The following is a 16,021-nucleotide window of genomic DNA, read 5'->3' on the forward strand; positions in this document are numbered from 1 at the left end:
AAGAAGAATCAAAAGCTGAGTTCCACCAGTATTCAACAAACCACAACACCACAGAACAAGTACCAGAGATTGAAATATTGTAATTGTGAAATTAAATTGTATAGAACAGAGATGAAATTAACTGAGAATGTGTATCGAGTGATTTTTCTGGAAATGAAATACAACAGTTCTTTTTACACTGTTTGATTCTTTTTACATACTAACTGGAAACAAAAAAAAAAGGACTTCAACAACTCATCCAGCATTTGAAAGGCTGGGTCTCTCCCATTCAGTTTTTCTTCTCAATTTCCGCCCGCCCTCTCTTCCTTCCTCACCAGGCCCATATCCTTGCCTCTCTCCTCACAACTGTCTCTCCAATCCCGGATTGCCTCCTCAGAATTCAGTATCTTGGTGGTCCCCTGTTTTAGTTGCTTCCCTGTTGCACCTTCACTGGGTGAGTAGTGGTTGGTTGCCTTCACTTTTTCCTGCTGCTTGACACTTATCCCTCCTAGGTTGCTGCCGTACGCCCTCATAGTTGCTCCCTTCCTATCTTTCTTCCTCACACATGCCTTGGCTCAAACAGTCACATACACACAAAGCCAAGGAAGACAGAGAAGGATTCTGTTAGGACCCGAGTTTACGTGAAGAAGAAGAAAGGAAGAGGGAAGGCAAGAAGAGAGGCAAGTGCAGAGGAAGGCACTGGAAAGCAAATCATGGTGGCTGAAGGCTGTAATTTTAATGCAGATGGCAGCAGTGGCGGTGACTTTATTAAGCAGTACATAGGAGCTCCAGCTGGCAGCACCCCAGAAGCAGAAAAAGCAGCAGACAAGCAGCAAAAGTTTTGGGACCTGCTGGAAAAAGAAGAAATTGTGAAGATGCTGGAGGCTGAGCTGGCATGCCAGGATGGGAAAAGGAGTTGTGAGGAAGTTAGAAATAGGAACCTGGATAAGGAAATGGGGGAATTTTTGGGAGGAAAATAGCTAGGAAGTGGGGAGAGCTCCAGCCTCTCGAAAGCTGGTTGGCATTGAGTCTTCGGGGATCCATTGGGTCATTAAAATCAGGGAGGGTTCTAGTTTAAGTGTTCTGTGTGAATTTTAGTTGTGTTGTATTGCATTTCTTTGTGGCTGGTTACTGTTTTGAGAGTCATATTTACCTTGTTTGGGAGGAAGCTATTTGTCTGAGTTTTAGTTATTGTTTTGTGAGGAGAATATTTGTGTGAGCCCAGGTAGTGGCTGGGTGATTTTGTAACCCCAGAGCAGGGGAAGAAAATACTGAACATCTTTGCTTCTTAATGAATTTTATTTCAATCAGAATATCACATAGCATTCAATAGCATTCTGTTTTCAGCAATTATTCACTGTTACATTGGAAGCAAAACACAAAACAGTCCTCAAGCAAATCCCATTTCTCTGGAAGCCACATTCCGCACCCGTAGCAGTCAGTCAGGCCGCACGCAAATCTCCAGGTTCCTATCAGATTCACAAGGCTTTCGTTATACTTTGGTGAGTAATCAGCGTAGGCCTATATTCTTTTCTTTTTCCAATAAAGGGATGGGCTAATGCAAAGCTTTCAGACAGGTGATGATTAATATTTGGTCCTGCTAAAATATATGGCAACTTAACAGCAATTGATGTTTCCAGTACTAGAGCAAACTTGACAGGTTCTGAATAGGAAATCGTATTTGCTTATTAAAAAATCTGGAATTATCAATCACAATAAATATGTTCAATACCTGCTTAATATCTCCATCAGTAAACTGCATTAAAGGTCTGAAACCTTTATTAGTGCCTGCGTTATTGATCTGTCAAATAGCTGGTAAGTAAAGAGTAAATCAGAAGCCAAGAAAAAATTGTGAGACTCTAAGTCTAGAGAACAGAAGGTAGCAACATACACTAATTACAACAGCTCTTTGCATTCCTGATTGAAATAAAAAATTAATAAGAACCAATGCTTGCAGATTAAAACAGACTGGGACAAAAGTAAAATCAATGGAGTCAAATCAATACATCAATTAACTAGAAGCCAAAACTACCAGAGGTGAAAGTAAGTTCCTAGCTTGAATGGTTAGTCAACAAGAACCAATAAATGTTTGTTTCTTTCTAATAGGAACAGAATAATAATGTCAGGCTGACACTGTAGCAGAAGCAAAATGATCGCATGAAAAGGAGTAGAGTTGGGGAGGGGAAACATTACAAGTCTTGAAGCAGCTGAAAATTTTTGAGAAGTCTAAAACCAAGTCAAAAGGCACAATCACTAACCAATATATCACAAGAACCAAGTTCACTGACAGCAAAATTTGCCAATTTCTGCACATCAGCTGGTTGGCAAACATCACATGCTATGCTAACCACCTTGTAATGTGCCAGATTTTTCCTAGATGAGCTGTCAATCATGAAACACAATACTTTCCACGGACATTACCTTGGTGAGAAACTTCTACTTTCACTCCTCTAAAGACCTTCTTAATCTAGTAAACCTCAAAAAAAAGACTTTTCAAGTCAAAGTAACTACTAAAAATCAACAACAAACACTAAACTAATATAAGAAAAAGTACCTTCACAAAATCAGAATCAGATAATGTCCTACACAGCACATCTTAGCATAGAAGCTGCGTAACAAACTCTATTACAGGGAGAGGCTTGATGAATGCAGCTGAGGCCATATCTGTGTAGAACAAAAGAATGGAGAATATGAAAGAAATATTCTGACTTAGAAGAATATGTTAATTTCTTTGAACTTTTTTGACAGTAGTACATATAAACCAATATTCAGAGACAGTCCCATCTGTGTAGGCCTTATAATCTGGTAAAATCCATACCATGACTCCAAGCCATAGTAACACGTGACTTTGAACTGATCCAAACCATGCTCGGGTAAAATGAACAAACAAATTTTTACCTTCAAAAATGATTCTCAAATAGGTCGGCAAACAAATACAAATGTGACAAAATAAACAAACAGATTCCCAATTTAAAATAAGCATAATATAAAAACATTTTCAACTTCTAATTTACAAATCGGCAGCAATGTGTTAGGGTTTCAACAGAGCATCAAATTTAACCAATATTCAACTTCACAAATATGTAACAAGCTGAAACTTCTACAACAAAAAACATAAAATCCAATATAATTCCTCTGGAACAAAATCGAATGGAGGAATAAAAATACAGAAATTTACAATTTCAGTTCGATTCTCTGTCGGATATTGTCTCTCATCGTCATTGGTCAGTCGATCATCCTCTCAGTTGATCGCTCGGTCTCGGTCGGTCGGATTTCGTTTCTCCTCGGCGTCTGTCGATCGTTCTTCCTTTTGGTTATCATCGTACAATCTCGTCTGTTTTCCTCGGTTGGTCACTACTTGATCGGTCGTCGCTGGGTCGTTGTCAATTGCTGATTTGCTAGATGTCAGATGTAATAACATCTGGGCTTGAAGAGACCGGACTGAGGCTGTTTGGAGAGTGAAACGACAATTTTTAAAATTCTTTTATTCAAAAATTATATCATTTCGTTTGGATAAAAAATAGGTTAATTTAAATTTAAGTAGTTTTATTATCTCGAATTAAAAATAGTTTAACTTAAATTAAATACATGATTTTAATTTTAATTTATAATTTATTTATAAAATAATATTATTTTAAAAATAGATATAAATCAAATTAAGTTTGTAGTTGTAAAGCCTTAACATAAGTTTGATTTAAATAAAAAATACGCTGATTTGAGTTTGACTCAAGTTTGTCAAATTAAAATTAAAAATGACACTAATTTGAGTCATAAATTTAAGTTGAATACAAATCGAACTAAATTGAACACCCTTAACTTTTATTTGGTTTAAAAAATGGGAAAAATTTTCTAATTTTATAAAATATTGTAGTTTTAATGTGTTATAATATTTCATAAAATGTTATAGTTTTAATGTGTTATAATATTTCACATCTAATCTAATTAAACCGTAACTTATATTCTGGTAAGCCACTTGGAGTTTTGTACTGTATTCAATTCATTCACAAAATTAACAATCCCACCTGAATCATCCAGGAGCCATATGAATGTAAACATTCCAACTAACGGGTCAAACTTTGTAAAAAATTTTGTATCTTATCCTTTTTGCTCTGTATTTCAATTCTTCTATATTGATAAAACACTGTAACAAATATCTAAGTCTAATAACATTTTTATCTTTGTTATCATAACTTATGCAGGGTTTCAAATTGCATTCATCCTGTCAAAAATCGCATCAACAAAAATAACATAATTTTAAAATTAAATGAAACAGCGGTAATCATTTGAAAGTTGATTTGGTTGGTGACTATCAAGACTTTTGGGGTTCAAATTGGTGAACACATGCAAACATACGGGCATAATTGGCATGCTCCAATGGCGTGTAATAGAATGCATATGGATATGACTAAAAGTGAAATCATCGTGACATGGAAAACAACATAACAAGAGAGTACAAGATTATTGGTTTGTGTTGAGATCAAAGGTGAGGAGATGCTTGAGGGCAGACAGTGTAGAATTTGAGTCAATTGTAATATTAAAGAATGAAGTAATTTATCTCTACACAAATTGATCAAGAGCTAAAACCACTCTTTTAACAAGTCCAAAAAAGAATAAAACTAATGCCTATAACCATAACTACACCCAAAAAGTGAATGTATTCAAGTCTTCAAGATGTCTCACGGACAATTCCTTTGTGCCAAACCTCAAAACCTATAACATTATTTAGTAGCTATGTTTGTCTTGGAGCATAAGGGTTGTCACGTTAGGCTTGAAATCATTTCAATGATGGTTGAAAAGATGCCACGCTTTGGATAGAATAATATCAAATAGTCAACCGCTTAGCTAGAATGCTAATGCTAATAACAAAATACAGGTCATCATTTAGTTTTAATCAGCCATTTTTCCAACTTGAAGAGAATTGGAGTAAGAGTAAGAAACTCTATAAGATTACCTATTGAATTTACTCTCATAAATTTCCTTATTTAGCCTGTTTCTATCTCTTCCAGGTATCAACAAAAAAGACTATAGAATTGTGATCCCCCTTGGTGTACATTTAAGCAAGCCAAGTTAGGTTGGATTGAAACACGAGCTAGCTATATAAGATTCGAGCCAACCTATGTTCAAACCTAGCTCAGCTCAAATCTAATCCTAAACTGAGTGAAAAACAAAAAGTTAAATAATTAAAAAGAACAACAAATTACTCAGATGATGATCGGATAATTTTTGCCTTAATGTTTCTAGTGTTGGACTTCTCTAGGCTTTTGTTTTCCCTCATATTTTAATTGTTTTATTTTGAATTTATTCTCTAAATTTAATTTTTGTCACATCAATTCGTATCAATGAGTTAGTGAGATTTATTTGTAAATATAGATTACTTAATGAGATTATGTTATAACAAGTGAGATTACAGTATAAGCTTGATATGAAATCTCGAAAATAAATAGCCATGAACAACTCAAAAACAAGCAAAAATACAAAAGATTTTATGTGACAAACTCAATTTAGGAAAAACTGCGGTAATAAATGGAGAAAATTTTATAAAATCCAAAGATGATTATGAAAAGAAAAAAGAGATTGAATTTTTCTCTTTGAATACAAAACCCTAATTATAGTATTTTAAGGACCTAGTGTAGACATTACAAATTTATGAGTATATAATAATACTCAATCTCTCTTCTATCCTCGTAGATCTTATTCAAAGTTCATATTTCGAATCCTTACTTTCAATATTTGAATTACCCATTTGAAAATTTAGATCACCATTATACAATAAAACTTAAGGTGGATGATTAACATTTATTTCTCGTAAATAAAGTAGAAAACAAAACAAAAAAATAATACAAAATTATCTACAGTAATAATAAGTATTAACATGTATATAAACGATAATATATTATTATATAAATAAATGATTTTAAACCGTTTGGAAGAAAGAAACAAATTGCCGTTAAGTTTATGAATAGTGTGGGAGCTGTTTGCCACTAAAGTGAAACACTGCGAATTGTTTAAAGGTATAGTGATGTGGTTTTGACGTTGTAGCAACAGTAAATCATTTTGCTCATTTGAAAGGTGCTGTTCATCTTCTTCTTTCACTTTTGCTCTGAAGAAATCCTGTTCTATTAGTGCTTGTGACGGGTATGTAAGTCTATGTTCATGAGTTGTGTGTGAGTAAATGAATGGTGTAGACTTGATGCAAGTTGAGTTGACAGCTGGCATTGTAAAACTTGTATAAATAGGTTGAACTTTCTGGAATAAAGTCAGTTCTGCATATCATTCAATCTATTGTTTATGGATTGCTTAAGAGCTCTGTTTCTCTTTTCTTATTTTTGTAGAAATTGTTCATGGTATCAGAGCCAACGACTAGCGTCAATAGCTAGTTTCTCATCCTTATCTGATTCTTCTGTCACTCCAGAGAGAGTGTTTGGTTCTGGACCGTTGCTAAAATTTGATGCATGTTCAAGAACTAATTTTCCAGTGTCAAATTTGCAGGCTGTAACTGAAGAAAATTACCGATATTGGCGAGCACAGGTGCTAAATACGGTGGGAGCATATAACTTGAAGATCACTTGACTAGTGTGTTGCAGTGTCCTTCGCCGTTTGTTGTTTTACCGAATGAGTCAGGTACTTCTGTCAAACAACCAAATCCTCATTTTAATATTTGGAAACGATATGATAAGCTTTTAATGAGTTGGCTACTTGCATCTATTTCCGAATCTATGTTCAGTCATGTTTCTAAGTGTGGAAATGCTAGTGTTGTGTGGAGCGTGTTAGAGAATTACTTTGTAACTGAGTCGAAAGTCAAAGTAGTGAAACTCAAGGATGCTTTACAGAATCTAAAGAAAGGATCTATGAGTACACATGAGTATATAAGACGAATGAAGGACATTGCTGAGACTTTAGGAGCCAGTGGTCAAACTGTTTTAGATGAAGAGTTGCTGAATCACATAATTGATGGACTTGGATTGGAGTTTAATCCTGCTATAGTTTACATAAGCTCAAAATTAGATTCTTTAACAGAAACTATAACATTAGCTGAGTCTAAGTTTATTCTGCAAATATACGAACAAAGAATACATAAGAATGCTTGCTACTCTATGAATATACAAGATAGCAGTAATAATGTGGCTACTAAATTTGGTGAGAAAAGAGTATGAGAGTTGGAACTCAACAACTGATAGTGTGGCGAGTAATGTAAAATTGTTCTATGCTAATAGTTCATCTGCTCGAACAGATCAGATGCATAATGCTTGAGGAGTTACAGGTGATCATATGCAGAATTACCGAAATAGAGGTAGAGGGAGGATGTTTCCAAAACCTAGAGTTATATTCCAGGCGTGCAGTAAACCGGGTCATACTGCTTTACACTGCTATCATAAAACTTAACGGCAACTTGTTTCTTCTGTCAGTATGCTTAATAGTTTGAAGTCTCCCATTTGAACTTTGAATATTAAAAGGTCTAATTAATAAATTCTCTTATACAACATCGTAAGTTATGATCATAATTATGCTTCCAAATAAGCATGACACAACTAGGACTATATGTTTCTCTTTTTCCCATTTTCAAAGAAAAATTGAGAATGATACTCTTATGTTTTTCTCCAGGTTTATGTTAAATCTTTCAGTATTGCTCAGCTTTCCATGGGAATATATATGATAAATATACAAGCAAGGCCAGAGGGTTTGTCTGTTTGCAGATTTAGATGGACCCATCTCAATTTTCTCATGGGTCTTACCTATAATTCGAAAAGGGTTAACCAAACCAGTTTATTCTTTTAACCAAACCAAATTTGATTTGAAGAAAATTTTAAATCTAAACTGAATCAGTTAAAAGATTAACTATTTTTGAGTTGAACCAATGGTTTTGTACAAGCAGATTGAATTTCAGTTAACCACTTTTCTATCAAATTTTCAGAGACAGTCGTTCCAAACTTGGCATTGTTTTTGGGTTCAGACTTCACATTTTCTGCAATTTGTTCAGAATGATAAACAACCGATAGAACAATGTTGTTGTATGTTGAAAGAGAAATCTGGGAAATGGAATGAGCGTTCAACTCTTGAACAAGGCTTTTCAACCTACAAACTGATTTGGTTCAATTAACGTGTTTATAAATACTACAAGATGGATAACCCGACTGAAAAAAAAGACCAGTTTAGCCAAAATCCTAATCGATAACTGAACCAGATTTTCTACTCTCCTATTTTCCAATCCGGTTATCAGTTTGTATACTGCCCCGGTTTAGTTTGGCTTACGGAATTTTTTTAACAGCCCTGCAATTCACATTATGATCAAATGGCTAAGAAAAGCTTATCACTTCCAAGGTTTGGAATTGAGGCATCAATGTGTGACAAATTAAAAGGTAGAAGAATTGTTTACAGAAGGAAGAGAGCTTCAGTTGCAGAATAACTTTTACTCTGAAAGAGCTTTTTCTCTGTAGTACAGTAGACACAGTTATTTAATTTTCTTTTTCTGAGAATTCTTTGCAGAGTTCTGTCTAGTGTCTAAAGCATATTAAAATATTGGATGGTAAAGCTGACTTGTTTATTTTTTGGATTTATGTTAATGTAAGTATTCATAGATTTGTCACAAAAAATAGTTTGAGTGTTAAAGAAGAGAGATTCTAAGTGAGTATAAGTTTAAATCCCTTCTTAAGTTAAAAAAAATATACAAAGATTTTCTTCAAATATTTTATATCAATGAAACATTCTATATCAATCTTTTGGACAAAGTCTTGATCTGGTGAAAGAACCAGTCAAGATCAATTTGACAATAGAATTGATTGATCGTCCATGGAATTGGTAGTGCATGTCATACACTTTAATGTGGTGGACTCAAAAATTTCTTTGATTTTTGAATTTTCATTAAATATTTTATATCAATTAAACAATCTATATCAATCATTTGGACAAAGTTTTGATCTGATGAAAGGACCAGTCTTGATCAGTCTAACAATGGAATTGATTGATCTTCCATGGAATTGATGATGCATGTCATACACTTTAATGTGGTGGACTCAAAAATTTCCTCAACTTTTTATGCCTAAGTCAACAAGCTGATTGACTCTCCGTTCCTAATTGAATTCAAAAAATTAATTGATCCTATTCGGTTTTTAGAACGATGCCATAAATAACTTAGAAAACATAATTGAAAACATGGAAGGGAAGTGATGATGCTTAACAAATACATGAGACCCTACCAATATATGTTTGCTTTGAATTGCAGGTGGCCAGGTTCCCATCATTGGGGAAATTACATGTTCCACCCAAGGTTTGGCCTGAAAACACCTTTCGACCTCTTGTGTGGGAAAATAATACCTTCCTACTCAAATCAAATTTTGTTAGTAAAAAACAATTTTGAAACTATGTTAGGATATGTGAAATTACTTTATTATCTTTAACTATTTAACTTTTCAAAATTATCATATCACCCTAAATTAATAAAAATTAAAAAAGCCCCCTTCAAATATTAAATTTACTTAAAACCCTATTATTCTTATTTTCTTTCCGCCACACCCTCAACTTTTTAGGAACCCAATCGACAATCTCACTTTCGACGACTCACCTCTTACTCGGATTTGATTTCCACAAGCACTTCTAGGGCCAATTTATCCATCTTTGGCTCATTTCCCCAACGATATCATCGTTCCTATCTCATTTCATATTAACAAAGTCTAGTAGCATGTCCCACGTGTTAATCTCCTCCTTTTCAACTCCCTCTAATGTCAATTACAACTTTTGATAGCTCATTTCACCGATATCAATCTTTCCCAATTCATTTGATGTCGACTTCACAACTGGTAATAATGGGATTATAGTCGAATGGTGATTAGGGTTTTTAAGGCTATAAGTGTAAATTTTTAAATTTGTTAAAAGGAAAAATTGTGATGTTTAAGACATATGGACAGGTTAAATTTTTTTTTTCAAAATTGATAGATGATGAAATTATTATTTTGCCCCTTACACACCTTTTTTGTTTTATATGAACAGCTTTTGATTTTGGTAAAGAAGTGTTATTTATATTATCAAAGGTTGGAAAAAGGTTTTCTGGTCAAATCTTGGGTGGGAATTGTGATTTACTTCCCATCATAATCATTTAACTACAAGCATGGCATAAAGAAACGGAAACATATTGATTCATTGACAAATAAATTGTGTATTCGTGCCTCAGCTAGACCGCGTTGGTTTGGGCATAATGTCTCACGCTTTCCAAACCCACGCGTGAACAACTCTTTCATGCTTTCCAAATCCACGCGTAAAAAATGGGTTCATCTAGGTGGAGATTGAGCCTTAACTATGTTTTTAGTCCCAACAAAGGTCAGGACGTAGGGCTGGACCCAAATCAATCTCTTGAGTTCAAAAGTCGATTTTGCTCAAATTCGAACTAAAGAGAGTTTGGTTTAATGTACTCATAAGCCGAGTGGATAGTTTAATTCAATTTGAAATTAGCTTATAACTCAATTTGAATTATCTTAAGTTATTGTTAAAACAACATGATTTTAGTCCCAACAAAGGCTTGGATCTAAATCTAGTTAACTCGACTCGAATTTGAATAAAGTTTGAATTAGGAGGTTTATTTTGTCTTTAAAACCGAACTGAACTCAAACTAGAGTAAATTCAATTCGGTCTAGTTGATAAGTCAGGCAGATGGTTCAATTTGATCCAAATTTGGCTCATGATTCGATTCGAAAAATCTTGAGTAATTATTAAAATAACATTGTTTTGTCTATTGTAAATAAAACAACATCGTTTTATTAATGAGTCATGAATTTAAATAGTGAATTCAACAACAAATTTGAGTCATGGATTGAAACCATAAACTTAAGTCCAACTTGAGTTAAATCATTTTCATTTAGGTCAAACGCAAGTCACTCATAATTTTAGTTTAACAAACTTAAACCAAATTCAATCCAAACTATTTTTCATTTGAATCAAACTCAAACCATTGGATGTTTGGGTTTGGTTCGATTTGTATAAGAATCCAAAACAATGATTTGTATGTATTAGAAGAAAGGTAGCATCAAGGGCTGCAAACAAGTCAGTAATCCGGTCCTACGTGCACATGCATGTAGCTAAAACTTACTACACGTGTTCCAATTATTTTAGGCCAAATGACTATTTCCCACCCAAGGTATGCTGTAATGACAAGTTTCCCCCCTTTAACTATGGAAATACCAAACACCCACCCATGGCCAGTTAAAAGTAACGGGGTTAAGGGTAAAATTGTCATTTTCTCTATAATATTAAAAAATAAACTAAAATATAATTTCCTTTTGCCCCCCTAAAGTTTGAAAACAAAAATTTCCCCCCAGCCTAAGTTTAAGAAAATGGTAGTTTCACCCTAGGGTTTGGTTTTGAAATCTCCGGCGACCTCTCCGGCTCCGTTGCCGACGGCTTCTCCCTCCCGAAGAATCCTCTCCTTCCGGTGATCGGTTTCCTCCCATTTGGAGGCCCGATCGTCGCCGGAAAAGCGGTGGGAGACGAAGAACTTCGTCGGGGAAGACGAAGTTCTTCGTCTTCCCAGACGAAGACGAAGCCGTCGTCTTCGTCTGGGAAGACGATCGTCTTCCCAGAAGAAGACGGTTGTCTTCCCTGGGAAGCCGATCGTCTTCTCAGACGAAGACGACGGCTTCGTCTTCGTCTGGGAAGACGAAGAACTTCGTCTTCCCCGACGAAGTTCTTCGTCTCCCACCGCTTTTCCGGCGACGATCGGGCCTCCAAATGGGAGGAAACCGATCACCGGAAGGAGAGGATTCTTCGGGAGGGAGAAGCCGTCGGCAACGGAGCCGGAGAGGTCGCCGGAGATTTCAAAACCAAACCCTAGGGTGAAACTGCCATTTTCTTAAACTTAGGCTGGGGGGAAATTTTTGTTTTCAAACTTTAGGGGGGCAAAAGGAGATAAAATTTTCAGGCGTTAGGGTTCTGTTAAATTTAACTGGCCATGGGTGGGTGTTTGGTATTTCCATAGTTAAAGGGGGGAAACTTGTCATTACAGCATACCTTGGGTGGGAAATAGTCGTTTGGCCATTATTTTAACAACCTTTTCTCAACGTAGTTGGGTAGACCCACACCCACAGTGCACATTAAGCCTTAGAATCTACAGTCACCAGAGGAAACAATTGGCCAGACAGGCAATCGTGTCGATGCCCCAAGTCAACACGACACCGTTCACAACACGAAATTAGAATTAGAAGCTAATAATAATCAATGACGGCAATTGTCAATTTTCTTGAGAGCACATTATTTATGAGAGAAATAATTATATCACATTCACATCAATAATAATAAAATAAAGTGACTACTTTACTCACAGTGGTGTCGAGCAAGCGCGTGGAAACTAACGCGCCGACGGCGAGGGCGAAGAAGAAGATGAATAGACGGTAAGATTTTGCTGATGACTTCGTAAATAATGGACGCCTGATAGAGTCTGTGAAATAAACAAGAGGCCTCAATCCTGATCCATGCCGCATGTTGATGAATCTCCGAAAGTGATCAAATTTGGTGGTGCCGTGAAACCGGTGGAGCTGATGAGACTTCAGTTGATTTGAGCTCTATCTCCCTGGTGAAGACTTACAATTACCAGGTCCTTGAAAAGCTCCATGAAATCCCCAAAGCTCAGACACTGCAAATTTCTAATTGTTTGTTACTTTTGAGGGAGTTTCAAACTAATATAAAAGCAAAAATACCTGAAATAAGATCTCATGTGGGGTGCACTTAGAAATGAAAAGCTAGAGCTTAACTAGGTACCAGAAAAAAGGAAGGGAAAATGAAAGAAATTGTGAGAGAAAAGGGAAAAGGCTAGGAAAGTATATTAAGAAAGACCATAGGCAAATCACAAGCAAGGACAAAAGGGTTCCAACTTTACAGCCTGAAGATCAATATTAAAAGGGATAATAAATAATAAATGACCGGCTATGTAGGTATTCAGTTTTATGTATCCAATTAAGTAAGATTAGATTTTAACCAAATCAAACTTGAGTTTGTTGAATTCACTTCAAAGTTATTTGGGTTCGATTTGCATAAAAAAGTTGAGCTCAAGTTTGATTCAAGTTTGAGTCGAATCAAGTTTTGAGTTTAATTTGATATTGTAAAAAGGACTAAAATAATATCGTTTTAATGTGTATTAATTAAAATAATATCGTTTTGGTTAATTCTTATAGAGTTTTTCATGCTTGTGAGTTTAGTAAGTTGAACACCTCTCAAACATGAGCTTGAGCCTGAAAATATTTAACTTTCAAACTTAAGCTTGACATTGGTTGAGTTAATCTCATTTTGAATTTGTTCGAACTAAACTTATTTTTGAGCTTAAACTCGACTTAAATCTAAGCGTACAATTGAATATTCAAATTAAATATCATCATATAGTTAAATGTTATTTAATAATTTATTTAAAATCATATATAATAATATATTATCTGAATATCTAATTAAATATTTAAAACTAAACTCCGATAAATAATCCAGAACAGAAATAACTGAGGTCGCCATGTTTTTGACATTTCTCACATATTTTGCACCATTATTTGGGATTGTACATTTTTATATTTTATTGTAAAATTTGGCACTGTTGAACCAGTCATTTCACATTAAACTGTTTTATTTGGTCCTTTGTTCCCAAAGAGGTCTTGTTTATCAGTGTTTCCTCCAATGTTGACTGACTCTGGGCCTGACGAAGTTCCGTTGCCTGGGCTTTTGTTTTTCCTAATAATTTAATTGTTTTATTATGAATTTACTCTCTAAACTTAATTTCTAGGTCTGTTTTTATACCAAATCCTTTTAAGCGATCTCTAAAATTTCTTTTAAAAAAAAGCCTTTTCTTTTCCCTAGCTTTTCTGGATTTTGATTAAAATGAAGCAGGTGATTTAATAGTGATCAAAATCATAAAATATATATATTTATATATATTAATTTCATAAAATCCAAGATCTATTCTAGCAAAAATATTAGAATATCTATTTCTTAAATAATTGAAGCCAAAAATAATAACTAAAAAAAAGGAACAGAAAGAGTTAATGGAGCTAGGGCTTGAAATGTACTAACCTGAACCTTGGCATTCGATTTTTGAGAAGCTCTCATCTTTCTTGAAGGCTTTTCTGAAATATTATGCTTATAAAAAGATCTGAAAATACTGGTTAAAATGTACGAAAATGATGTCTTAAATTCGGGTGATATGCCATGGAAGTACAAAGATCTGTAGACTTTGCTTCTTCCATAGACAAGTATTACATATACAAACCGAAGCCTTTCCCTCTTTTTCTCTAACCAACTTAATTTGGCCTTTTTGTTTTTTTTTTTCAGCTTTGAGATATGTTATATGTAAGGTTGGATTCGATTCGAGCTCAGATTTAATAAGCCGAGTTTAAACTAAGATCAAAATCATAACAATGTTATGTAGACACAATTTTGAGTATACGATAGGGTATACAAATAATGTGTCATCTTGTAATTGCATGTTACTTTATTTTTAATCTAAAATCACTGAATCACATGATAACACATCATTTATGTAATTAATTGTGTATTCAAAAGTATGTGCACATAGTTTTATTTCTCATAAAATTAACAAAGTTTGAGTTAGATTTAGATATTTGAGTTCAAGTTGACTTGGATGGACTCCAAAGTAAAATTGTTTTTAAGCTGAATTTGAGTCTTAATTTGTCGATATAAGGCTAACTTTTTTATATTCGAATTGATTTTGAGTTAGGTTTTTGTTTTGGTTAGGCTTGAATTGAATCAAACCCTAGTTATATGTTTCATTATTGCTTCAATTTTTATACTTCAAGTAATGTGATACTAATCAATCTTCAGTATATGATTCATTAATTTATTTTATAAGTGACATTACAACAACAAATGAGATTAAATAGAATTATATACACAAATAATTCTCACTAATTTATTTAGTCAAACTAACGTGGTAAGATGTGTTTGGTGATATGAATCTTTACTTTTTTTATCATTTCAAAATCATTTAATTATATAATATCGATTTAGTTTGCATGAATAATTTGATAAGATTTGTTTGTATATATAGAATTATTCAATATTATTATGCTATATCAACGGAAGTCGGGAAAATTAGAATATAAATGTGTTAAGGAAGCCCAAAAATAAATAGCAATTAATCAACTGAAAAACAAGCAAGAACACAAAATATTCTATGTGAAAAATCAATTCAGGAAAACATGGATAGTAAATAGAGAAAATTTTAATAAATCTGAAGACGATTATACAACATCTTGTTCAAAAATTTTCTCTTTAAATACAAAACGAAGAAAACCTAATCACAATATTTTGGTGATGTAGTGTTGGCATTACAACTTTGAATATTAAAAGTTTTATTTAATAAATTCCCTTATACAACATCTTAGGTTACGATCATAATTATGTTCCAAATAAGCATGACACAACTATGATTACATGTTTCTCCTTCTCTCATTTTCAAACAACAATTGAGAATGATACTCCTATCCTATGTTTTTCTCCTTCTTTATGTTAAATCTTTCAGTATTGCTCGACTTTCCATGAGAATACATATGATAATTTTACAAGCAAGGCCGGAGTGTTTGTCTGTCTACAGATTCAGCTATACCCATCTCTATTTTCTCATGGGTCTTGCCCATAAATAAAAAATGGTTAACTAAACCCTAGGGGTTAGCAAAATTGATGAAATAGTAGAAATTTCAGAGAGAAGGTCTTGGTTTGAGCTTCTATTATATTTGTGAAACTCTGATTTATCTGATACGGTAATTGTAGATTCAAATACTGTGTCATAGGATTTATCCATCTAATCAAATTAGGCAAGGCTCTCCAGTTACTATGTCATAGGATTTACCTGTCTAATCAAATTGGACAAGGTTCTCCAGTTATTAAAAAAAATTGGTTGATTAAACTGGTTTTTATTCTCAGTTCTTTTAAAAGGATGAACATATAATAGAACGAGTTCGTTTTATAGCAATCTGTGAAATGGAACGAGCATTCAACATCCTGAACAAACCATCAAACTAGTTCGGTTCAGTTAGCATGTTTATAAATACTACCAAATCGA

The 16,021-nt window shown here is 34.0% G+C and overlaps 1 long non-coding RNA gene across 4 annotated transcripts; it reads right to left on the reverse strand.

Moving 5' to 3' along the window:
• Window positions 1-1,259: 1,259 nt before the first annotated feature.
• LOC123225860 lies at window positions 1,260-12,849 on the reverse strand. 4 transcript variants are annotated; one of them, XR_006504215.1, is made up of 6 exons: window positions 12,285-12,849; window positions 3,158-3,426; window positions 2,534-2,643; window positions 1,871-1,896; window positions 1,712-1,791; window positions 1,260-1,448 (listed from the first exon to the last, which is right to left on the reverse strand). It is a non-coding gene; the product is annotated as an uncharacterized LOC123225860 (long non-coding RNA). The 4 variants fall into 4 exon arrangements; XR_006504217.1 differs by lacking the exon at window positions 1,871-1,896 and having other exon boundaries at window positions 1,712-1,780; XR_006504214.1 differs by lacking the exon at window positions 1,871-1,896.
• Between the last annotated feature and the right edge of the window lie 3,172 nt (window positions 12,850-16,021).

The sequence above is a fragment of the Mangifera indica genome, chromosome 9 (genome assembly GCF_011075055.1).
Source record: "Mangifera indica cultivar Alphonso chromosome 9, CATAS_Mindica_2.1, whole genome shotgun sequence".
Classification (NCBI taxonomy): domain Eukaryota; kingdom Viridiplantae; phylum Streptophyta; class Magnoliopsida; order Sapindales; family Anacardiaceae; genus Mangifera; species Mangifera indica.